The sequence below is a fragment of the Scyliorhinus canicula genome, chromosome 4 (assembly GCF_902713615.1).
Source record: "Scyliorhinus canicula chromosome 4, sScyCan1.1, whole genome shotgun sequence".
In the NCBI taxonomy this organism is placed as follows: domain Eukaryota; kingdom Metazoa; phylum Chordata; class Chondrichthyes; order Carcharhiniformes; family Scyliorhinidae; genus Scyliorhinus; species Scyliorhinus canicula.
In genome coordinates this window covers 229,197,739-229,222,828 of record NC_052149.1, presented here as the reverse complement: position 1 = coordinate 229,222,828, position 25,090 = coordinate 229,197,739, and the positions used below count along the sequence as shown (strand labels likewise).

General features: G+C 47.7%; 1 protein-coding gene across 1 annotated transcript in view; it reads left to right on the top strand.

Annotated features, from left to right (window-relative positions):
- sqstm1 (sequestosome 1) overlaps window positions 1-25,090 on the top strand; it is a 75,749-nt gene that overhangs the window by 8,890 nt on the left and 41,769 nt on the right. The window contains exon 2 of the mRNA XM_038796211.1: window positions 18,602-18,795. The gene's annotated coding sequence lies outside the window, so the exon portion shown is untranslated. The remainder of the gene's footprint in view (window positions 1-18,601; window positions 18,796-25,090) is intronic.

Below are 25,090 nucleotides of genomic sequence, written 5' to 3'. Positions count from 1 at the left end.
CTTGTTTTGTTTGGGTTGGGGGAAGGAAAGGGCCTTTTTTCTCCTTTTGGCTGTTTATTGAGTTGTGTGGTTGGGGGTAGGGTGGGAAAGAGGGAGGGGGAGGGGTAAAATGCTGATGGTGACAAATTATTTGTCTTTTTTCTGGTCTTGGGGTGGATTTGGTGGCCATCTGAGGTGAGCTAAGGACCACCTAGACTCTAAATGGGATGGCCAATGTGGTTTTACAACCAAGTAAGTTCTTTTTTCAATGTATAGTCACTGTTATGATGTGGGAAACACAGCAGTCCATTGTTGCACAGAAAGATCCCATAAAATGGCATTTAGATGAATGAGGAGTAAATCTGTCTTTTTCTTTGTTTGGTGCTGTTTCGGAGAAGACTGTTGGCTGGGCTACTGATAGAATTCCTTACTTGGGGCACCTTGTTTCACATTTTATCTGGAACTTGCAACTCCCTCAATAGGTCATTATGCCAACTCAATTATGTGCTTAATTTGTGAAATGGTTCTTTAATCTACAAGAATGGTACTAATTGATCCAAATAATCTGAAATAAAATGTTGAAACACGCAGCAGGTTTGCCAGTATTTGAGCAAAAAAGGTCAAAAGCTGTCAATCATAGCTAGATGCTTATAAATAATGCATTAGTGTCACAGGGTATTTGAGATCCATTTAAGTGTGAAGGGAAATGAAATCAAACAATCCAGACATTTGGCTGTTTGGAAGCTGCCAATCACAGCCGAGTAAAAGCAATTTCTCATTGACGGGAATTAAAGCGGTGCAGATCAAAGGATCTGAGGGGGTTTAAACTCTGGAGATGTGGTTTTCGCTTTCTAGGAATTTACAGCTGCTGCTTTTTCTGCCTGAGGCAGCAGGTGTAGGAGACAGGTGAGTTTTAATGTTTCTGTTTGGACTGCTCTCTGGCTTACAGGCAGGGGTCTCTGTTATGGGGGGGGGGGGGGGGGGGACTGGTGGGGGTGTTGTGGGCAGGATTTGAATTGTGGGGGCCCTCCGATAGACTTTGGGGGCACCCACCTTAAAGACTTACCCCCTTGGCCCACCGCGAGTTCCACCACGCCAGGGCAACGGTGTCAAATACCTTGCACAAATCCTCACCCCATGTGAATCTCAGTCCAGTAAACTGGAGAATCATGGAGGAATGAAGAATCCGGTGTCCAGTCCGAACTTTAATTCCCATAAGAGTGGAGCACGGAAACAGTCGCGTGCCAATCATGTTCTTTGGACTGCGCTGGATTCTCCACCTGATTGCGGATCTCTCTGCCGCCATCAGCAGTGAAGAATCCAGCAATGTTGCTGAGGGGCAGTCGTAGATGAGAAGGGGACAGGGATAGATCCTTGGGGGACACTGGAGGTAACCATGTAGCTATGAATAGATAGATGAAATTGAAAGCAGGAAAGATTGAAGCAATTTACAAAAAGGTATTCCTGAGCTTGGGACTCTTTCCTCTGGAAAAGTGAAGCTGATGGCTGAGCTGACAGGTGACTTTAAGAAGGGGTATGATGGGGAGATGAGGTGGTTACCTTTCCATCTGTGGAAAGTCCAATACTTTGGGTCATAAAGATGAGCTGGTCATTAATAAATCCAATAGGAATTTCAGGAGAAACTTCTTTATCCAAAGAGTGATTTGAATGTGGAATTCAACACCACAGGAACTGGTTGGGGAAAATATAACAGATACATTTATGGGAACGTAAAATAAGCACATCAAGGAGAAAGGAATGATAGGATAGGGGGACACTGAGGGGAATTTCATGTGGAACAACACCTGTTGGACTGAATTGTCTGTTTCTGTGGTGTAATTCTATGCAAAAAATGACCTCTGGAACAAAAAGGTCAAAAACAATGTTTACAGCAAACTATGGTGGATGATGAATAAAATGCATAGCTAGTGTAAATAATAAGTGAACTGTAATAAACTCTTATAGTGGATTTAAATAGAAATTACGACAGCATGTCCATCTGACATTTTCCAATCTGAAGCTTTGAATTTGTTGAAAATATTTTCCTGCCAATTCGATTGTGAAAGCAATCACAGTAGTCTCTTTATGTCAAAGGTCTTTGTGGTTTGAATTCTCAGCCCGGCGGCAGCTTGGTTAATGCAGTGCTTGATATTTTTTTAAACTATGCTGAATGCGAAATGTGAGATCCAGTTTGATTGGGTTGCAAACTGAGATATTTTATCACAAGGTCATGTTACAACTTGAAACATATACTATTTCCCCATTACCTCCTGCATAATCTAGGTTTCAGTTCCTTAAGTAGAAGATTAAGAAGTGGTCTCAAGATGGCATGTGGCGCAATGGATAGCACTGGGACTGCGGCACTGAGGACCCGGGTTAGAATCCTGGCCCTGGGTCACTGTCCGTGTGGAGTTTGCACATTCTCCCCAAGTCTGGGTGGGTTTCACCCCCACAACCCAAAGATGTGCAGGTTAGGTGGATTGGCCACACTAAATTTCCCCTTAATTAATGCAGAGCCAGGGGACATAACATGTAAACTTAGAGTTGGGACGTTCAGGTGTGAGCATTACCCCCCCCCCCCCCCCCCCCCCCCCCCACCACCACCACACACACACAAAACCTGCATCCCCCCTCTCTAAAAGTAACCAAGGTTGGGTGGCAATCAAATATTTCAAAATTGAGGTTGAATTATTTGTTTTAGTCTCTCTGTTAAGCAAGGGTATTGACAATAATTGGTATTTATATAGCGCCTTTAATGTAGTAAAATGCCCTGCGGCACTTCATTGGTGCGTTTGCAAACAAATGCTGGAAATATTCAGCAAGTCTGGCAGAGACAAAAAGATTAATTAGGAAAATTAATTGAATGTTAGTTTATTGTGGGGGCATTGAATGTAAAAGTAGAGAGGTTATTATGCTTCAGTTATACAGGGCAGGGCATTGGTGAGAGCACATCTAGAGTAGAGTGTACATTATTGGTCTCATTTAAGGAAGGATGTAAATCCATGAAAAGCAGTCCAGAGAAGGTTTACGAAATTAATACCAGGAATGGGCCTTGTGAGGAAAGGTTGGGCAGACTATGCTTGTATCTGCTGGGGTTTAGAAGAGTAAGAGGTGACTTGATTGATCCTTCAACATCCTGAGGGGTCTTGACAGACTGGATGTTCTCTCTTATGGGAGAATCTAGAACCCGGGGTCATTCATTTAAGACCGAGATGAGAATATTTTTTCTGAGGGTTGTAAAACTTCAAAACACCTTTCGTCAAAAGACAATGGAAGCAGAGTCTTTGAATGTTTTCAAGGTAGAAGTATTAACAAGTGGGTAAAGGGTTATCGAGGGTAGGTGGCAGGTTACAGTCAGGTCTTATTGAATGGTGGAGCAGGCCTACTCCTGCTCCTAGTTCTTATGTCCGTAAGATATTATTTAATTTTAGGCCCTCGGGTGGGAACTAATTGCCCACTTAATGGCCTAAATTGGTCCACTCACCGGTACAATTGCGGTGGGAGCAGGGCGGGCTGTCAGTAGATCATCGCTGGCAGATGACTGTTAATGCAGCTCAAAAAGACATATTTTACTGGTGATAATATACTAACCTGTTTGCACCACCTAGTGGTCACTTTAACAGTATCAACTAATAGATCAGTGGAAAATTTACCAGCCATTAAATTGTTCATTATTGAAATCAGGGAGAAACGAACAATGGAACATGGGAATACAATTCTATTTTTAAAAAATTAAGTTGAGATGTTTTACACAAAATAAAGAAGAAAATTGCTGAAGTTATGATATTTTAATTTCAAAAGGCTGCATCTCTACCTCCTCTTCTGAAGAAACAGACAAACATTGAGTATTGCTGGGCAGCCAAGCCTACTTGTACCCTCACCCAGTGTCTGCATGGCGGCGTATCCAGCAGACCTGTCTGGGGAGGGAGCAGGAATGGTAATTTTCCTTCTCTGCCCCAGAATTCAGACTGCTACCATTGCAATCAGCTACTGTTGGCCAGGATCTTCAAGCTTCGTATGACCCTGGGTCAGTAATTCAAGAACTAAGCTCACCTAAGCCATTACAATGTACAGTGATTTCTTATCTATGAAAGGTTCAATCTTTATGTTTCTGATGTTTTAATCAAACTACTTGTGCATTTCAGAAGCTTCATTAGTTGAAGCAATGACAATCTTTCCTTTGATTCTAAACCTAATGATCTTTTGGAAATGAGAAGAAAAATAATAATCGGAAACGAAAGCAGAAAAATTACTGGAAGTCAGTCAGCAACTGAAACAGATTAAATAAACCAGTTGCATTTCCATAGAAATTTTGATGACCTACGGAGGTTCCAATTAGTTACTTTTTAATGTTTAGTCACTATTATAACTCAGTTTGACTGCAATTAGCTCCCATGGCCGGCAATCTGATCATTTTTTTGTGATGTTGGCCGAGGGATAAATATTGACTAGGGCACCAGGGAGAATTCTCCTGCTTTTCTTTCAGTTGTGCTTTGGGATATTTTATATTCATCTAAAAAAACAAATAGGGCTCAGTTTAATGTCTCATCTAAAAGACAGAAACCCCAAAAGTGTCTCAGCTTTAATGTGGAGATGCCGGCATTGGACTCTCAGCTTTAAGCCAAAGCTTCAAGTATGGTCCTTTATTGCGACTGAAAGGACCAATCCTACAACTCCAGAGTATGTAGTGATTTAAATCTGGACCTCAACTAGTGAAGAAATACCTGCACAAGCCTAGGTGCCACAACAACATGTGGAAATAGTTTTAAGCTCAATGCTGGGAATTTTCACCCTTGATAGAAACTTTGGAAAGAGTAACACAAAGGGCTACTTGACTAAATCCCAGTTTAAAACACCTTAGTTATCAAGATAGACTGAAAGTGTTGGGACTCTACACTACAGAAATGCAAACTTGGAGGTGATTTGATTGAACTTTATAAGATGATGATCCTTTGCTCCATTTAAGTATGTAAGGGTGGATAGAGATCACAAGTTTTCAGTTGTCAAACCAGATGTAGATTAGGTGTCAAAGGTGGTTTTTGTCCCAGAGAGTTGTGGATCTCTGGAACAAGGTGTCATGTTGTGTGGTGGGCTTATTCATCTTCCTCTTCTCTTTCAAAATCTAAACCTTCTCTGCAAAGCAGCAACAAAAACTGTTAATCAGCAGAACCAGATGCAACTGAATAAGGCTGTCCAGTCTATTGACAGTTCCCTCACAAACAGTTTTCTTTTCGACGTGTCGTAGCAGTGTGGGGAACATGTTCTCAGTTTCAGTTTTTACTTTATTGGCTGTTCACCAGTGGCCCTGGGCTTTTGTATAGAGCTAACACTAGCACTGCTTTGCCCTGTCCTGGACTCAACTGAGCAGCTCTCTCCAGGAGATTCAGTTGTGAGATCCTGGCCAGGAGGTACACTGCCTGTTTGCAACTCTGGCCCGTACAAAACAATCCATGTTCACAGTCTTGTTGCCTTGTTTGCTCGCAAGTAGAAACAGGAGGAAGCTCTTCTGTGATTTTGCGCCAAAAGCACCGACGCATAGGACGCGTGGTGCCAGTTTATGTGCCGGGTGTGTGACCTGCTCTCTGCTGCCGCCTCTGGCCGGAAGACTGCAACGTTCGCATTTAAAAGCTGGTTGCAGCTGGCATTCTCAAATTAAAAGCCGGTAGCGGGTACTGGGTGCTTCTCCCTTGATCGGGAACGCCACGACCAATCGCTCTGTGACCCTCCCAACACCCGTGGCAACACACCTGTGGGTCATGGCCCGCACTTAAAACAACCCTGATCTAGATGGGTTGGAGAGCAAGTACCATCCCCACCCTCAAAATGGCCCTAATTTCCCAAGACATCCTGTGGCTTTGGGTTGGTTGGGGAGTTTATGGGCTGGATTCTCCGTCCCGCCGTGCCAGATTTCTGGGTCAGCACTGAGGTGGGATGCTCCATTTCGCCGGCTGGTTAATGGGTTTCCCATTCCGGGGCAGCCCCACGCCGTCGGGAAACCCCAGGGCTGCAGGCAAAACGGAGCATCCTGCCAGCGGAGAATCCAGCCCTATACATTTTGTAATACACAAGATATTACAATTGTTTTGGACCAGCTGGATTGACCAGAGGGACTTTACTTGGCCGTCATTGTTTGCATATTTGTAGGTCAATGAATAAAATTGACATAATGGAATTAGAAGTTAGGTTCTAGAAACAGGCAGAGGATCCTTTTTGGTTTCATGCTTTTGCGATATGCTCCCAGCCGCCCCATCATAGGGACATCCAATGAGGGTAAATGCTCTGCCAGGCATAAATGAAATGAGGGAGGCAAATTTGAAATGAGGGAGGCAAATTGCCCAAGAATTCAGAGCTGATTTAAGTGTGACAACCTTCACTTTATTCAGTTTGATATCAAAATCAAACCATCCCAAAGCTGTGGGTGGGTGGGAGGGGTTCACATGCTTTGAGCGCAAGAGCAGCTGCATTTTCACGAGTTCTGGTTCTACTTGCCTTGTAATTTTTTATTTTTACCCAATGCACCTCCCATAATTACTTACTTTTGGGATATATGTCTTGTACTATGTCCCTGGAGGATCCTGGCTAGAGTTGTAACATGGAGCTGAGTTAAATCAAAAAATCCTTCTTCAATTGAGGTGGCTGGGGTGGGGCCCAGCTTGCAGTGGCAGGTTTGCAGGTGAGCGGGGCTGTGCCTCGGCAGTGCTGTTAACATCAAGGTGATGGCAGTCATTGCAAATGATGTTCTGGATGATGATCTCAGCTTCATGGTGCATGTTTTTGGTGCTAACTTTGAACTGCAAAATATCCTTGAGAGAATAGTGGAAGCGGAAAAGAAAATCATGTCACTTGAGGGCTCATCCTTGGAAGTCATGTTGAATGGTATATCATTTATGCTAACAGACTCGGGAAGTAGGTGCTGGACAGGGAATGGTCATGCACCTGGTCTCTTGCAAAGAGTGGGAGGTGAGTTCCTGGCTGAGTTTTTAAAATTGGCTGCCACGCTTTCGCAATCTCGATTCGAAGGCTGGTCGTTTCAGGTTCAACACATTATATCCAGTCTTCGAAGTCTGGGGTTGGACGGAGACCCCGACCACTGGTCTTGTGTTATCTTGTCCTCTGCTCGCCGTGAGGGGTTGGAGGCAACTGGACATGTCAAGTCAACTCCTCCCAGCCAGGGCCCAGGTTCCTTACTGCCTGGACGTCGGGAGAACGGCCTGGCAGAGGTGAAGGCGGTTCGTTTGATGGAACTTTGGAAGGTTCCTGAATATTGCTCAATGATCCTGTCATGACTTTGTCCTTTCCAAGTGCTATTGGTGGTGTTATTATCCTGCAGCTCATCAATAATTCTGACCTTTATTACCTTGTGGTTATTGTCTTTTTACCTGACAAAGGTGTACAATATACAAGCACCGAGGCAAGGGCCTGCTATCCTGTTCTGGCAGAAACCATACTGAGTCGTTAAAGTGATATATGGGATGGGATTCTCTGAAAATGGGGCTATATCCCCACGCCGGTGGGAAAACCAGCGCCAACCACTCCGGCGTCAACAGCCCCCAAAAGTGAGGAATTCTCTAATTTCTTGGCGCCGCTCCAGCCGGCACCGAAGGGCAGGCGCGAGTTCGCGCATGCACAGAACGGCCGGCGTGATCTCGCGCATGCACGGACCGGGCGGCGTATTTCCATGCATGCGCAGACCGGCCGGCGTATTTCTGTGCTTGCGCGGGGGTTACCTTCTCTGCGCCGGCCCCAGGGCAATATGGCAGAGCCCTACAGGGGCCCATCGCGGAGGAAAGAAGGCCTCCCATGGAACCAGCCCGCCCGCAGATCGGTAGGACCCTATCGCACGCCAGCCCACTGTGGGGCCCTCCCCGGGGTTGGATACCCCTGCCACCCCTTCCCCCCCCCCCAGGACCGCCCCCGCACACTTACTTGCCAGGTCCCGCCGTGCGTGAGGTGAGTAATTCACGCCGGCGAGACTAGCCAAAACTTTGTGGCCACTCGGCCCATCGGGGCCCGGAGAATTGCCAGGGGGGCCGCTGTTAACGGTGATGACTGGCATGGCGAGAATCCCGCCGGCCCCAAAAAATGGTGCCAGAGAATAGGGCAGGCGGGGCGGGAGTTGCGCCTCCCCCCAGGGATTCTCCGACCCGGCGGGGGGGTGGGTGGGGGGGAGGTGGTCAGAGAATCCCGGCCATGGTTTGTGCATAGTCTTGCCCTTTTTTATGTGCTGTAATTCTTGCATTTACAATGAGGCAGTGCATTTTAGACACTCCTCCCCTCATTTATAGAGAAGATGAGTTGTTGGAGTAGGAGGAAGTGTGTGGTGACGTGTGCCTGGGTGTGGTTAGTTAATCCTTGCTTGGTTTGTTGGAGTGAGAGTCTGTATAATATTAATTTTCATTGTTGGAGCCCTTCTTCGGTTTGAGTGTAGACAAATAGGGAGATAAGTTCCAAGTGGTCTTACGTGGTGGCTTCTTAAGTGCCCTCATTGTAGTCTGGTCTTCACTGGGGGGGCAGTGTTTTTGTCTAGAAGGCTACGCTGCTCTGCCACCTAGTATCCTTTTTGTAATGACATACAGTGCTGGTCTGCATCTGACATTCTTTGGTTAATCCTGATATTCCTCTCTTATGGTGGTTCATTTTCCTTACTTGGGTAGGGAGCGTGCTGTTGCTTGTCCTGATTTGGTTTATTGGGTTTAGGTGGAGAGGATCAGGCCCCTCCCAAGGTGCCCAATTGATGAGTGCCTTGACGATTATTCTTCAGGGCGATGGGATCTCCTCGTTTGAGGACAATGTGATTCTTCTAGTGTTGATGGGCCTTTGGTGCAGTTAGAGAGGAGTGAGGCCAGTAGAGTGGTGAGTCTTGACATGTTCTGGCTATCCTGGGTGTACTGGCTCTTACGTGCAAGTGTGTGCGGGACTGGGCCATGTTCTGTATTGTGATTGGTATCCCTTATGTTTGGTACGTTCCTTCTTAGCTGGGATGACCTGAGAAGCTGAGTGAGGTTTCGAATGAGCAGCTTTTTCCAATCTTTCTTTTGTGGTGAGGGGCATGAGCCAGGGGATCATGGACTTGGGATTGTGTCCTGGTCCCTTTGATCCTGCGATCTCTGCTCCTGCTAGTTTTCCACTTTTATCCTGTCTCTGTTAATGTGTTGGGAGGCGCTGACCTCATTGACTATAATCTGAACCTATTGTATGAATATTTGCTGGTCGTCTCAGTATAAATAATGTGGAATGATGATCGTTCTGTACCGTGTCAGACTTTGGGGTTTTGTTGCAACTGGAGGTTAGATGCGGTTAGAATTGATGTCCTCACAAATCTTTTCTGTAATTTTTAAATAAAAATATTCCAAATGTGGATGGTCACTATTTAATCCAATGGGGAATTCAAGAGCGTGTTTTTACCCACAGAGTAGTCAGAATGTGAACGCACTACCACATGAAGTAGGGTTAAGGCAAATAACCGACATGTATTTGAGGAGATAGATAAACACGAGAAAAAAGAATAGAAAAATGTGCTGCGTCAAACGGTCTGTTTCAATGACGTAAATTCTATCTAAAATCTATTGAATTAAATTTCAAAATGCAATTGTTACAACACCCTAGGCGATTGCGTGGACAGTTCCAGTCCCATAGACTCCGGACACCCAACATAAGTGAATTAACCAATAATTTTTTTGTTTTCCTGAGATCGTTAACCCTTAACCAATGAGTTACAGGCACCAGGTTTATAAGCAAAACCTTAACAAACATTATTTATAACAAGAGTAAAAGATGAACATAAAATGGAACGATGGCCTACTAATCTACCTGTTCCCGAAACCATGTCCCACCCCCAATCCAGACACACACAAGACAATACACTGTGAAGGGGTAGGGTTAGGTTTTAAAATAACAGGAATGGAAGGAAAAGGTTTGAGATGAATCTTCGCTGCTGAAGTTGTGGCCTCTGTAGGCGTCAGACTTCTCCGAATTCAACGATCTGGGAAACTGATTTACACAGGTGATTCAGGTCGGTGCAATTCTATCCTTTGACCACCAGATAGAGCCTCCGTCTCCCTGAGATATTACTGGAGCTCTATACCTGAGAGTTTATAGCAGATTCTAGGTCCAGTCTGCCTTTCCTGCTTGTCTGTTCTGTGCAGAGATTCCGGCTGTAATGTGAAGAGGGCCCTCAGACTGGACTTTTCCCAGCCCTTCAGACGGAGGAGTAAATTGTTACAGACCTGGTGGGAAAACCTGTTTGAAGCCTTTCAAATCAGGAGTCCCTTTCACAGGTCTGGTTAATACCTGCAGTTTTTTTTAATAGGAGTGCCTTCCATGATCTGGCTGGGAGCCCCTTAAATCGCCTGGCAGGGAGAGAGAATGTCTTCAAACTGCTTCCTGCCTGAATATTCACAGAACTGCACAAAATGGGGCTTGCTTCTCCTGTTCCAGAAGTTTCTGAAAAGCTCCACCAATTCCAAACGAGAATCGGTTTAAGGCCCGGATTGCATACAAGCTGACAGCCTGATTGCCAAGCCCACCAGCATGACATCACAAGCTACGCCACAGAGCATACTGAATTAGACAATATCTGCTGGATCAGTCCACATAGTGTAGCCACCGAAGTTGGCCATTCCCTCAATACAAAATGGAGGAACGCAAAGCTTGCAGGGTAAAATGGACAAAGTTTGCAGCACAAGCAGGCTGCAACAAGCCAATGTGTATTCTGTCTGCTAAGAGAGCAGACGCCACCGAAACGAACATTCCGCATACTAATGAGGCAATCTCCGGGACAGTTAACATGGTAATGGAACGATCCCAGGGACAATGGACACAAATAGGGAAGTGATTGCAACATTGTATAGGATACCAGACACCCCGGCACCAGCGGGGTTCGAAGACAAAGCACCTGAAGGCCCGCCCAGTAGCCGAGGGACAGCCTCAGTATTGGGGGGATTCAAACAAATCGATTGGGAAGAGACGTAATCGACCCCCAGCAGATAGAGGGTCCGCCCAAAAGGGCGCGAAGCCCTAGGACCTATAAAAGACAGGTCCCAAACTTAGTTTGTTCTTCTTGACCAGCTCTCCTCTCTTGACCAGCCCTCTCGACCAGCTTTTACCGAAGAAGACCTTGACCGAGAGAGAGGAGAGGTTTGGGACAGCAGCCGCCAGCAAGTAAGTGTCTCACAACGATCGCTGCCAGGGATAGACACTCCTGACCCCTTTTAATCCGTACCAACCTGAAGTCTGCGGACCCAGTGCAGAGCAAGAGGCCTTGTCCCCTGATCCGGCAGTTCCTTTTAAGATAAGTATTGGTTCATTTAGTGGTAGGAATAGTTTAATCATCTTAGCGTGTGCATGAGTAGTTTATAATTGTATTATAATAAACTCATTTGTTTGAACTTACTAATTGGTGTATGGTTTTATTGCTTTGAACTTGACCTTAAAACTTGTGGCGGTATCCTAACGATACCTGGCGACTCCAGAGCTAAGTAACGAAACAGCCAAATCGAGTGTTAAGCACACTCACCCAGAATGAGCAACAATAGCAGCTTGCAGCCTGGGGGGAGGGGGGGGGGGAGTATTCAACTCAAAAAAAGAAACACTGAACAGATGGATTTTGGCAGGATCCTTACACAATGAAAATTTAAAAACCATTGACGTTGGTGTAGGAACAGAGACATGGGGATATTGAAGGTGACAGTGACTTTTAGGACAGTGGTTTAAATGTGATCCTTTTGAACAAATAAATTCAGAGTATCCAATTCATTTTTTTCCAATTAAGGGGCAATTTAGCATGGCCAATCCACCTACCCTGCACATCTTTTTGGGTTGTGGGGGTGAGAATACGGGGAGAATGTGCAAAACCACACGGACAGTGACCCGGGGCCGGGATCAAACCTTGGTCCTCAGCGCTATGAGGCAGTGGTGCTAACCACTGTGCCGCTATGCCACACGTTTAAATGTGCTCTTATTTATAAATAGTTTACATTGAGTGCAAAAGCAAGAAACTTATGATGAACCTTAGAAAACACTGAATTTGCTTCAAAGGAAATAATGGGAGGGATTCTCTGATCCTGAGGCTAAGTGTTGACGCCGTCGTAAACACCATCGCGTTTCTCAACGGCGTCAACACGGCCTCAGGAGCAGCGATTCTGACCCCTCGGTGGCCAACATGGCTTTGGAACGACCCATGCCGCTCCAGCTGCGAATCCCCGGCATCAGATGGGCGCCGCGGGTCTGCGAATGCGCAATGGAGCCGGCGCCAATGCGCGCATGCGCAGTGGGACCGGCGTAAATGCGCGCATGTGCAGTGGCTCCCTTCTCCGCACCGGCCGCAATGCAACATGGCGTAGGGCTACAGGGGCCATTGTAGAACAAATGAGGCCCCCAGCCCGAGAGGCTGGCCCGCCAATCGGTAGGCCCCGATCGTGTGCCAGGCCACAGCAGAGGCCTCCCCCAGGGTTGGACCCCACCCCCCCCCCCAATCAGGCTGCCCCCGGATGCATCCACGTCGATGTCCCACCAGGTGTGAGCGGCGCAGGCGGAACTCAGGTTTTTTTGCGTGGCCGCTCGGCCCATCCCGGGCCGGAACCGCAGGGGGGGCCGCTCCGGCACCAATGGCGCCGATTCTCCGCTCTCCGGAGAATCGGCGGACCGGCGTTGGGGCGGCGTCACGGGATTCGTGCCCATCCAGGCGATTCTCCGGCCCAGTTAGCGCTGAGAGAATCCCACCCATTGTGTCCAGTTGCAGGTACTTCACGAAGCAAGCGGCTTTGACAAAGAGTAATCCAGACTCGAAACATTAGCTCCAGTGTCTCTCCACAGATGCTGTCAGACCTGCTGTGATTGTCCTGTATTTACGGTTTTTTGTTTCAGATTCCAGCATCCGCAGTAATTTGCTTTCGCCTTTTTGAAAGCTGCTATTAAATCTGCTTTCATTATCCTATCAGACTATCGAGATCATTACCACACAGTGCATCACTTTTTTAAAATTTAGAGCACCCAATTATTTTTTTTCCGATTAAGGGGTAATTTAGTGTGGCCAATCCACCTAACCTGCACATCTTTTTGGGTTGTGGGGGTGAAACCCACGCAGACGCGGGGAGAATGTGCAAACTCCACACAGACAATGACCCGGGGCCGGGATCAAACCCGGGTCCTCAGCGCTGTAGGTAGAAGTGCTAACCACTGTGCCGCCCTGCATCACACCTATTTGCCTTATCTCCTCACAAAAGAAAACAAATGTAGAAAGAGCTGGAAGCCAGAGCTAGAATCACATGTAGAGCTGATTTCATCTCTGCATAGATCTGAGATATAAAATGCGCAAGTGGCAATGAGGATAATGGAGAAGAGTTCACATTTTCTGGCACCTGCACCTTTCCTTTCTTTACTGGGAGATCCACCCATTCATCAGATCAATATATTTCCAGCTTCAAGATCAATTTGCTCATTACTAGAATGGACAGTCTGGATGTAACAGTGATCCACATGAAGGTGATACTCGTATATTGTCTCTGGATTTAACCTCCAGCAGGAGAGGCCCACTCCAAGAACATCATCAGCAAGCTTCCATGTGTGGTCTAGTGAAGGGCAGGGGGGCATCCCTACTTAATGGTGTAGCCACCTAAAATGGATGCTGAGCTACAAAATAGGTCAAGCGCTAAGACTGCTGGGAAACAGACAGTTTAGCCAGAACAGCAGTCTGCAAAGAGCAGTTTGCATTCTGCAGCAGCAGAAACCAGTTTGGGCTCAGGTGAGAAGACCTTAGCTAGGTGCAAATGGCAAAACGCTTTGCATGCTAATGAGGCGATCAGACTTGAACACCCACACAATAGATACATTTGATTCTGAATGGACACATTTTAATCAAGGCCCAGACATCGAGGCACCAGAAACCTCCAAACAAAAGGGCATAAGAAACGCCCCCTCCATCACGGAGACCCCCTCGCATTGGGGAATTAATCCAGTATCGATAAGAAATTGATCCAATAGGTAGAGCCCGCCCAAGAAGAGGGAAGGACAATGGAACCCCTATAAAAGATAGGGACCTCATGTTGTCCGGTCTGCTTTTCCGTGCTCCGGCTCTGACCACGACTTTGAAGATCCAAACTGACTCCAGCCGTCGAGCACCAGCCGCCGAACCGTAAGTGCCAGTACGACGCTCGCTACGCGAACTAAGCCCGCTAGAACCCCCAGTGACCAGAACGCTTGCTGAAGGTTGCAGCCCAAGACCAGGACGAAGGCCTCGCTCCCTGACCTTGCCTGTTCCTGTTAGATAAGTATTCTGATTACTTTAGTTTAGTCATAGCTTAGTCTCTTAGTGTGTGCATGAATATTTATTATAACTGTATAATAAATATTATCGTTTAGACCTTACTAATCGGTGTATCGTCTTTATTACTTTGAACTTGACCTTGGAATACTAGTGACGTTGTCTATACGGCAACTGGTGACTCCTAAAGCTGAATAAATACATAAGACAGAGCCTAGTGGTGTTAAGCACTTGGAAGTTAATACACCCCAATAAACGCGTTTTACGCCCATAGTAAAACGTGCAACAATGGGACCCATGTCCAAAGAAGGACCCCCAAATATGTTGCCCCTGAGATGCCTGCCAACTTGGCACCTGGCAAGATGTCCAAACACGAAAGGGAAAATGCTGGAAAATCTCAGCAAGTCTGGCAGCATCTGTAGGGAGAGGAAAGAGCTAACGTTTCGAGTCCGTTTTGACAAAGAGTCATTGGACTCGAAACGTTAGCTCTTTTCTTTCCCTACAGATGCTGCCAGACTTGCTGAGATTTTCCAGCATTTTCCCTTTCGTTTCAGATTCCAGCATCCGCAGTAATTTGCTTCTACTAAGATGTCCAAACACATGCCCGCGACTGATCCAACATCACATGCTTTTGGGCGAGTTTGAAGATTGAGGAACAGCTAAAAGCCATTTGTTTGGCATTCCTGCCACACACCCCTGATATGTCATATTGGATGCCCCACCTGTCCTTGGGTCTATTGAGGCCCTTAAGTGGTCTTCTGACCAACAGCTCTCTGAGGCATGGCTTCCTGATCAGAAGGGTAGAAATCAATGGCTAATTGACCAATAAATGGCTGTGGAACAGCTGATGTTACCTTTGGCGGGGTTGGGGGGAGGGGAGAGCAGAATCCTGCACCTGATATAAGTCAGCCCATAGGAGTAAGATGTTCAGCCCCTATTTTGTGTTCCACTATTTTAAGATCATGGCTCGTTTGTATCTGGAAATATTCTGGTGGACCTGCTTTCCTTCCAAGTTCAATATTTCTTTTCCAATGTGTAGTGGCCATTACACAACACCAGATAGTGTCTATTCCAGCTCTCCTAGTTATTAAGCCAGTAGTCTTTTGATTACTTTTTTTATACTTGACTATTTAATTTTAGTGATCTATATATCCTCAAATCTCTTTGGGCAGCCACTATTTCTAGCTTTTTATCATGAAAATAATACTCTGATCTATCCTTCTTTTGTTCAGTATTGATTACTTCACGTTTGGCGATTTTGAAAGCCATTGACCACAGTTTTGCTCACTATCAAATATCTCTCTGTAATTTTATACTCCCGTCTGCACTACTTAATGTACAACCACTCTATTTGTCATCTTAGAGATATGGCTTTCTATTGTTTTAAATTATTAATAAATATAGCAAACAGTTGACACCCACATCCTTCCAGTTCAAATTATTACCCTTGCTCTCTATCTTCTTCCCTAACTAATCTCCTAACCAGATCAATAATTTGCAAAACAGACAAATTATAAGACATATTGCCAAACAAAAATACATTACATTTAACAGACTCTAGATTCAGGATGGTCCATATCTACTTTCTCACAAGTCAGTTAGCCGGTTTTAACGCAATAGGAAAACTACCACATGACCAACAAGTTTGAGGATCCAACAAAGAGTCTCAGGGAGGATTCGGTAGTTCACCTCTGAACTGCCTTACATACCAGTCAAAAATATTTTTAATAATTAAACCGGAATCAGTAGGCGCCCTGTGTAATCCTGAGGTAATTTCTGTGTTGTATAGAAGTTATAGACTTAACTTAAAAAGCTTTCTAAAACTGCAATACAGTAATTTCCAAATAGCCTCTGGAATCTGCAAGGCCACTTGGTTCAGCCTGCCATGTTGACATTCCTAAATCGGTGGGATGGCGCCTCGTGTACCCCCTTATCTATGCAAATGTTCAAAAAGGTCCAGGAAATGACCCTCAGCATGATGTAAACTAAAAAGCTGACCTCTAGCAGGGTGACGAAGAGTGGAGGAGGTAACCACCCTGACATCTTGAGTACCAGTTCTGTATCCATTATTCAGAAGGCTTTGAATAGATGATTTACACTTGATAAGCTATCAGCCCACATAAAAAGTCGACATTCACAAGTGCTCAGGGACAGGGGCGGGATGTTGGCAGTTCTCATCAAGCAGCCACCGCCTTCAGATGGAGGACGGACCAGAAGAGGACTCAAGGAAAGAGTTCCTGACACTTTGACTATTGAGCTGAATGCTGTTTTCACAAGACCAACACACTGTGCATACCCTCTGTTTATCCACTGGGATCGGTAAACTACTCTCAACTGTCTCAGGTCATGTACTTTTTCTGTCTGATTAATGCATAGTATCTAAACGGTTGTTTTTTAATAAATTTAATAAACTATCTTAAAATTGCATGCAAATAGTTGACTACCTATCTCGGGCCTTCAGTGGCCTTGAATCTAAAATTCTTACACATTGTAGGGCCAAATAGTTTTAGGTATTTTGCAGTCTCTCTTTTTAATACAGTCCAGAAAGGTTATGCTGATGGTCCTGATTTACTGTACAGTTCAGCAAATTTCTGTTGCTCATGAGTTTTTAAATTTAGAGTGCCCAATTATTATTTTTTTCCAATTTAGGGCCAATCCACCTGACCTACACATCTTTGGGTTGTGGGGGTGAAACCCACGCAAACACACGGAGAATGTGCAAACTCCACACGGACAGTGACCCAGAGCCAGGATCGAACCTGGGACCTCGGCACTGTGAGGCAGCAGTGTTAACCACTGTGCCACGTGCCACCCTACTCATGAGTTAATAACATAAAATACAGGCGGTGTTCCTTCCCACTCACTGATCAGCTTTGCAATGTTATCCAATTACCTCCTTGTTGCAGTATGTGGCGATCTTCTGAACCTTGGATACACTATTTAACATGGAGAATAGTGCTTGAAAAACATTGACCTCAATTAACTGCACAAAATTAGGGTGCATACCTGCAGTGACCGTAGTCACATCTACCTCAACCACTTGTCTTGAACCTTTCCACTGGCCTTGATTTTAATATACTGTTTGTCAGACATCCACTATTGGAGGAACAGATTTTTTTTTAACAATCTTTATTGTCACAAGTAGACTTACATTAACACTGCAATTAAGTTACTGTGAAAAGCCCCGAGTCACCACATTCTGGCACCTGTTCGGGTACACAGAGGGAGAGTTCAGAATTTCCAATTCACCTACAGCACGTGTTTGGGGACTTGTGGGAGGAAACCGGAGCACCCGGAGGAAACCCACGCAGACACAGAGAGAATGTGCAGACTCCGCACAGAGGGTGATCCAAGCTGGGAATCGAACCTGGGACCCTGGTGCTATGATGAAACAGTGCTAACCACTGTGCTACCATGCAGTCCACAATGCCTCCAATAGAAACTTAGGAAGACCACAATCTCTGTTTTCTATCACTGATTCCATCCATCTCCCTGGCCTCTGTCTGAAGCTGAACCAGGCCATTTTCAAAAATCTATCATAGAATCCCTACAGTGCAGAAGGAGGCCATTCGGCCCATGGAGTCTGCACTGACCCTCCAAAAGAGCACTCTAACTTAGATCCAAGGGGATCAGGGGTTATAATAAAAAGGCTGGAGAATAGGGATGAGAAACGTATCGACCATGATTGAATGGTGAGCTGACTCGATGTGCCAAATGGCCTAATTCTGTTCCTATATCTGATGGTCCACTCCCCCACTCTATCCCTGCAACCCCATCCAACTAAGGGGCAATTTACCATGGCCAACCCACCTAACCTGCACATATTGGCCTGTGGGAGGAAACTGGAGCTCCTGGAGAAAACCCACAAAGACATGGGGAGAATGTGCAAACTGCACCCAGACAGTCACACAAGGTCGGATCTGAACCCGGGTCCCTGGTGCTGTGAGACAGCTCGTCAGTCGATCTCTCCTGTCTCGCACTGTATCACGGACTTTCCTTTGTCCTGGTCTTGCCCACTCCTTGCTTAAAACCAATAATGGCTGGAATTCTTCAGGCGTTCGCTGGCAGAGGGGTTCTCTGATCCCTGTGGGTTTCCCAGCGGTGTGGGGTGGCTTAAATGGGAAATCCCATTGACAGCGGCAGGAGCACAGAATCCCACCGCCAGTAAACGGTGCACTGCTTCCCGCAGCCAAGAAAGACGTGGCTGGGAGGCCGGAGAATCCGGCCCTGCATCGCTAACTTTTCCCAGTTCTGATGAAAGATCAAGGATATCAGCCTGAAATGTTAATTCTGTTTTTTTCTCTCTCCACAGATGCTCTCTGACTTGCTGAGTATTTCCATAATTTTCTGTTTTCATTTCAGATTCAAAATACTATCATGGGATCTTCTAGGTCCACTTTGGCTTTGGTTTTAATGTCTCATCTGCAGGGCTCTGACAATACAATATGACTTCCTCAACACTGAAATTTATCACGGGACAATATCGATAAATTTTGCGGCCTCATGAGATATACCAGCCTCGTCATTGTCACGGATTTAAATGTTGATAAGCAGAGGTAAGAATTGGGAGAACTTGGGTAATGGGAATGGAAGGATGAGTGGTTTTGTGTCACGTACCTTGGAATGAAACATCCTTGCAAAGACATTTCATCCCTCTGACGGGGGAGGTATGCAAAAGTCCTTCCTGTTATTTCCTTTGTTACCATTTTCTTTTATTATTTTTGGTCTGTGGACTCATAATTGGAATGTGCCTTTAAGCAGAAAACCCAAGCTGAAGCAGCCTGCTTGTCAGGACATTGTGTTCCCGGGACTTATTTTGGAAAAGAGACGTCAGACTTGTCAGTGCTGAGTGAACCTTAGGAACAAACTTTGGAGGAAGTTGGTTCAATTAGTTGGCTGGAAACCTGTGTGTTGGCAACAGTCAGTGATTGGTTCCTGCGTGATGCTTTCTGAGAGGGCTTTGCAGAAGTGTTCGGATCCTGGAAGAGAAAGGAACAGTCTCTCTCTTGCTGCTGAAGTAACAAACTGCTTTATTGCTCTGAAACCATTGAGAACCTGGCACATTTTTGGTGTAAACATTCACTGCTCCTGATCTACAGAAAAAAGATATCCTTCTCGAACAGTATGTAATGGAACCTACGAGGGAGCAAGCTATTCTAGATCTGGTCCTGTGTAATGAGACAGGAATAATTAATGATCTCATAGTTAGGGATCGTCTTGGAAGGAGAGATCACAGTATGGTTGAATTTAAAATACAGATGGAGGATGAGAAGGTAAAATCCAATACCAGTGTCTTGTTCTTAAACAAAGGAGACTACAATGGGATGAGAGGAGTTGGCGAAGGTAGACTAGGAGCAAAGACTTTATGGGAGGACAATTGAGGAACAGTGGAGGACTTTCAAAGTGATTTTTTACAGTGCTCAGCAAAAGTATATACAAGTGAAGAGGAAGGACTGTACGAAAACAGATAATCAGCAATGGATAGCTAAGGAAATAAAGGAGGGTATTAAACTGAAAGGAAATGCACAGAAAATGGCAAAGATTAGTGGGAATCTAGAGGATTGGGAAATCTTTAAATGTCAACAGAAAACCACGAAAAAAAGTAAGATACATTATGAGAGTAAACTAGCTCAGAATATAAAAACAGGGGTGGGATTCTCCACCGGCAGCATTCTCCGTTTTGCCGGCGCCCGGGGGTATCCCGACAGCGTGGGGCAGCCCCACAATGGGAAACCCCATTGATCGGCCCATGTAACGGAGAATCCCGCCAGCCGGTCAGGGCAGAATTGTGGCAGGGCAGAGAATCCAGCCCCAGATAGCAAACTGATAAAACGAAAAAGAGTGGCTCAGGTAAACATTGGTCCTTTAGAGGATGAGAAAGGGCATTTAATAATGGGAAATGAGGAAATGGCCGAGGCATTGAACAGGTATTTTGTGTCGGTCTTCACAGTGGAAGACACAAATAACGTGCCAATAATTGATGGCAAGCAGGGGCGGCATAGTGGCGCAGTGGTTAGCACTGCTGCCTCACTGCGCCGAGGTCCCAGGTTCGATCCCAGCTCTGGGTCACTGTCCGTGTGGAGTTTGCACATTCTCCCAGTGTCTGCGTGGGTTTCGCCCCCACAACCCAAAGATGTGCAGGCTAGGTGGATTAGCCATGCTAAATTGCCCCTTAATTGGAAAAAATGAATTGGGTACTCTAAATGTATATTTAAAAAATATTTAACTAATTTATTGGAATTCTTTGAGGATATTACGAGTGTGGTGGACAATGAGTAACCGGTGGATGTGGTGCATCTGGATTTCCAGAAGGCATTCAACAAGGTGACGTACAAAAGGTTGATGCATGAATAAGGGTGCACGGCGTTACGAGTAATGTAATAGCATAATTAGAGAATTGGTTGACTAATAGAAAGCAAAGAGTGGGGATAAATGGGTGTTTTCTGGTTGGTGATCAGTGTCTCGTGGTGTGCCTCAGGGATCAGTTTTGGGACCGCAATTATTTACAATTTACATAGATGATTTGGAGTTGGGGACCAGGCGTAATGTGTCGATGTTTGCAGATGATACTAAGATGAGTGGGAAAGTGTGCAGAGGACACTGAAAGTCTGCAGAGGGATATAGATAGTGTAAGTGAGTGGGCAAGGATCTGGCAGATGGAGTACAATGTTGGTAAATATGAGGTCATCCATTTTGGTGGGAATAAAAGCAAAATGGACTATTATTTAAATGGTAAAAATTGCAGCATGCTGTTGTGCAGAGGGACCTGGGTGTTCTTGTGTATGAATTGCAAACAGTTGGTTTGCAGGTGCAGCAGATAAGAAGACAAATAGAATTTTGTCCGTCATTGCCAGAGGGATGGATTTTTAAAACAGGGTGATCATGTTGCAACTGTGTAGGGTGTTGGTGAGGCCACACTTGGAGTACTTTGTACAGTTCTGGGGCGGGATTCTCCGACCCCCTGGTGGGTTGGAGAATCGCAGGGGGGCAGCGTAAATCCCACCCGGCCGCCCTGCAATATTCTCCGGCCCTCCAAAACTCCCATCGACATGAATCGCGCCACGCGCCTCGGACAATGTCAAGGACCGGCGCGACGCAATTCTCCGGGCTGGATGGGCCGAAGACCCGCCGACGTGACCACGGGTCACTCCAGTGTAAATCAAACCACCTAATTAACGGCATCAACCAGTCGTGCTGGTTGACGCTGGCCAGTGCAGAGGTAGGGGTCGGCGTGGGGCGGCCGCCGGAGAAGTGACGTCATGGCCACAGGTGGTGGGTGGGGGGGGTCGCAGGAGCCATTGGAGTGTGCGGGCAGGGGCGAGGGGGGCGGAGCTGGGGGGAGGAGGAGGGGCTGGGGGTGGGGTTGGAGGGGGAGGGTTGGGGGGAGGGGTGATGGTGCGTGCCGGGGAGGAGAGTGGGGGGGGGTTGGGGAGGGTGCGTTCCGGGGAGGAGAGGGGGTGGGGACCGGGCCAGCGAGGGCAATGTGCTGCAGGCAGAGGAGGGGGGAGTGGAGGAGCAGAAGGACAAGGCACAGACCTCCCCAGATGAGGAGGATGGGGGCAATGGTCAGGACAGACGGGCTGGACATGGACAGGAGGCTGCCTACCATTACCGGCTGGGCCAGCGGGCATGGGACAGGCTGATAGCCGCCCAGTACACGGGCTAGGGGGGCGTGGGAATCGCCGAGTATGGGCACAGACTGCACGCTACGGCACCAGCCTACCACCCTTCCCCCATCCACCCAACACCAACCACCCTCACCCCACCCCTCCATTGCATATCCACCCCTCCATTGCACATCCACCTGCGGCACAACGGGCCGGGCTCACACGGTGGCCGGTGGTAGCGTGTCTATTGGAGGCCATGGAGGATGATGACAACCCGCCCTGCGATGAGCTCTGGGCTCCACATCATTGGACAATGTCTTACCCATGGCCACAGTACCACCCTCCACCCGGACCGTCCCTGCATGCGGCCGTGACACTGCAGCGCACGGTCCCGTCGTCTGCCCGGGGGGATGGCGAGGGGCGACCTGGGGGGGGGGGGGGGCACACTCACCTGAGGCCGACGTACTATCACCCCTCAGATACACACTGGTGCTTACCTCACACCACACCCCCGCACACTTCGGACAGAGCACAAAGGCAGCTTCTGTAGGTACAAAAGTGATTTTAATAACAAACAGTTCATACACGTGCCCCAGCCCCAGAACTAATCTGTGCCCTGTACCAATGCCAACTTACTCAGTGTCTAATTCTTTGGCCTTACCGGCCCTATGACTACGTCTAGGTGGTTCCCCAGACGGTACAGCATAACTGGAGGCCCTGTGCCTAGGGACCCCTTTGGTGACCGTTTCCTGGGGCACCCCGGCCTAGATGGGCCAGGCTGCGGCTCGGGCGACTGGGATGGCGAGCTGCCAGCCTGACCTGTGATGCACCATCAATTGGACACGAGACGAGGATGAGATCCAAACGATAGGCTTTAATGCACAAGATATGTGCAGCAGACGTACAGAAGAAAGGCTGACTGCCGGAGAGTATGGGTTCTTATACCCCGCCTCATAGGCGGAGCTACCTACCTCTCAGCCAATCGGCTGAGAGGCACGTGACTTACCTGGGTCAATGGGCAGCGAGTCTTCTGCACCAATAGCAGCTCGCTTCCAAGGTACTGTAATATCCCTAGTCATACTACCACGTTCACCCCTTGTTGAAAAAGAAGCGGGGGGGGGAGAACGCGGACATGGGGAGTGCGTCTCCCGTGGGTACATGAGACTGGTAGTATGACTAGAGATGTTTAGGTTGTACCGTTGCATCTATGGCTGCCCACTGACCCGCACTAGTGTGTAATGGAAAATGTGTATAAGGGGGAGGGGGAATGGGGCAACAGACAAGGAACAAACAAGAAAAACACAAGAGTCCATCTGTAGGCAGAAGTCCACCAGTACATCACATTGATTCAATCAGTCGGGTGGGCGTCTTTGATGCCGGCGACGACGGAGCGGTGGTCGTCCGTGATTCCGGGCGCGATGGTCTTGTTCCTGTGTCTGTACACCTGGTCGGAACTGGCGGGGGCCAAGCCGGGGGAGGGGATTCTGTCCGCTGGGCCGTGGGGGCGTTGGTGGGGCCGGGGGGAGGGGTGCTGGGGGAAGTTGGGATTGGAGGGGGGTTGCTGGTGCTGAGGGGTGTGGCCGAGATCCTGCGGGTGCCAGGTCCTGAAGGAAGACCGTGTCCTGTCGGCCATTGGGATACTCCACGTACGCGTATTGCGGGTTCGCATGGAGTAGCTGGACTCTTTCGACCAACGGGTCCGACTTGTGCACCCGCACGTGTTTCCGGAGCAGAATAGGCCGGGGGTAGCCAGCCAGGTCGGGAGCGGGGTCCCTGAGGAAGACTTCCTTGGAAAAACAAGAAGACGTTCGTGAGGTGTTTGGTTCGTGGCGGTACAGAGAAGCGACCGGATAGAATGGAGAGCATCTGGGAGGACCTCTTGCCAGTGGGAGACTGGGAGATTTCTGGACTGTAGGGCCAGCAGGACGGTCTTCCAGACCGTACCGTTCTCCCTTTCGACCTGTCCGTTATCCCGGGGGTTGTAACTGGTTGTCCTGCTGGACGCGATGCCCCTGCTGAGCAGGAATTGACGCAGCTCGTCACTCAGAAATGAGGACCCCCGATCGCTATAGATGTATGCGGGGTAGCCGAACAGGGAGAAGGTGGTGTGTAGGGCTTTGATAATGGTGGTCGTGGTCATGTCGGGGCAGGGGATGGCGAAAGGGAGTACTTGTCAATCACGTTGAGGAAATACGTGTTGCGGTTGCTGGAGGGGAGGGGACCTTTGAAATCCATGCTGAGACGTTCAAAGGGACGGGAAGCCTTTATAAGATGCGCTTGTTCAGGGCGGTAGAAGTGCGGCTTGCACTCCACGCAGATGTGGCATTTCCTGGTCACTGTCCTGACCTCCTCGATGGAGTAGGGCAGGTTGCGGGTCTTTATGAAATGGAAAAAGCGGGTGGCAGAGGTCCGCGTGGAGGGTTCGGAGGCGCTCCACTTGCGCGTTGGCACATGTGCCGTGGGACAGGGCATCAGGAGGCTCGTTCAGCTTCCCAGGATGATACAGGATATCGTAGTTGTACGTGGACAACTCGATCCTCCACCGCATGACCTTATAGTTTTTTATCGTGCCCCTCTGTGCATTATCGAACATGAAGGCCACTGACCGTTGGTCTGTGAGGAGGGTTAACCTCCTGCCGGCCAGATAGTGCCTCCAATGTCGCACAGCTTCGACTATGGCCTGTGCTTCCTTCTCGACCGAGGAATGGCGGATTTCGGAAGCGTGGAGGGTAAGGGAGAAGAAGGCCACGGGTCTGCCCACTTGATTGAGGGTGTCCGCCAGAGCTACATCGGCCGCGTCGCTCTCGACTTGGAAGGGGAGGGACTCGTCAATAGCGTGCATTGTGGCCTTTGCAATGTCTGCTTTGATGCAGCTAATGGCCTGGCGGGCCTCCATCGACAGGGGAAACGGGTGGACTGGATAACTGGGCGGGCTTTGTCAGCGTAATTCGGGACCCACTGGGCGTAATAGAAAAAGAAGCCCAAACAGCGCTTGAGGGCTTTGAGGGAGTTGGGGAGGGGAAGCTCCATTATGGGGCGCATGCATTCGGGGTCGGGGCCTATCACTCCGTTACGCACTACGTAGCCGAGGATGGCTAGACGGTCGGTGCTGAACACGCACTTATCCTTATAGGTTAGATTAAGGAGTTTTGCGGTACGGAGGAATTTGCGGAGGTTGGTGTCATGGTCCTGCTGGTCGTGGCCACAGATGGTGACATTGTCGAGATATGGGAAGGTTGCCCGT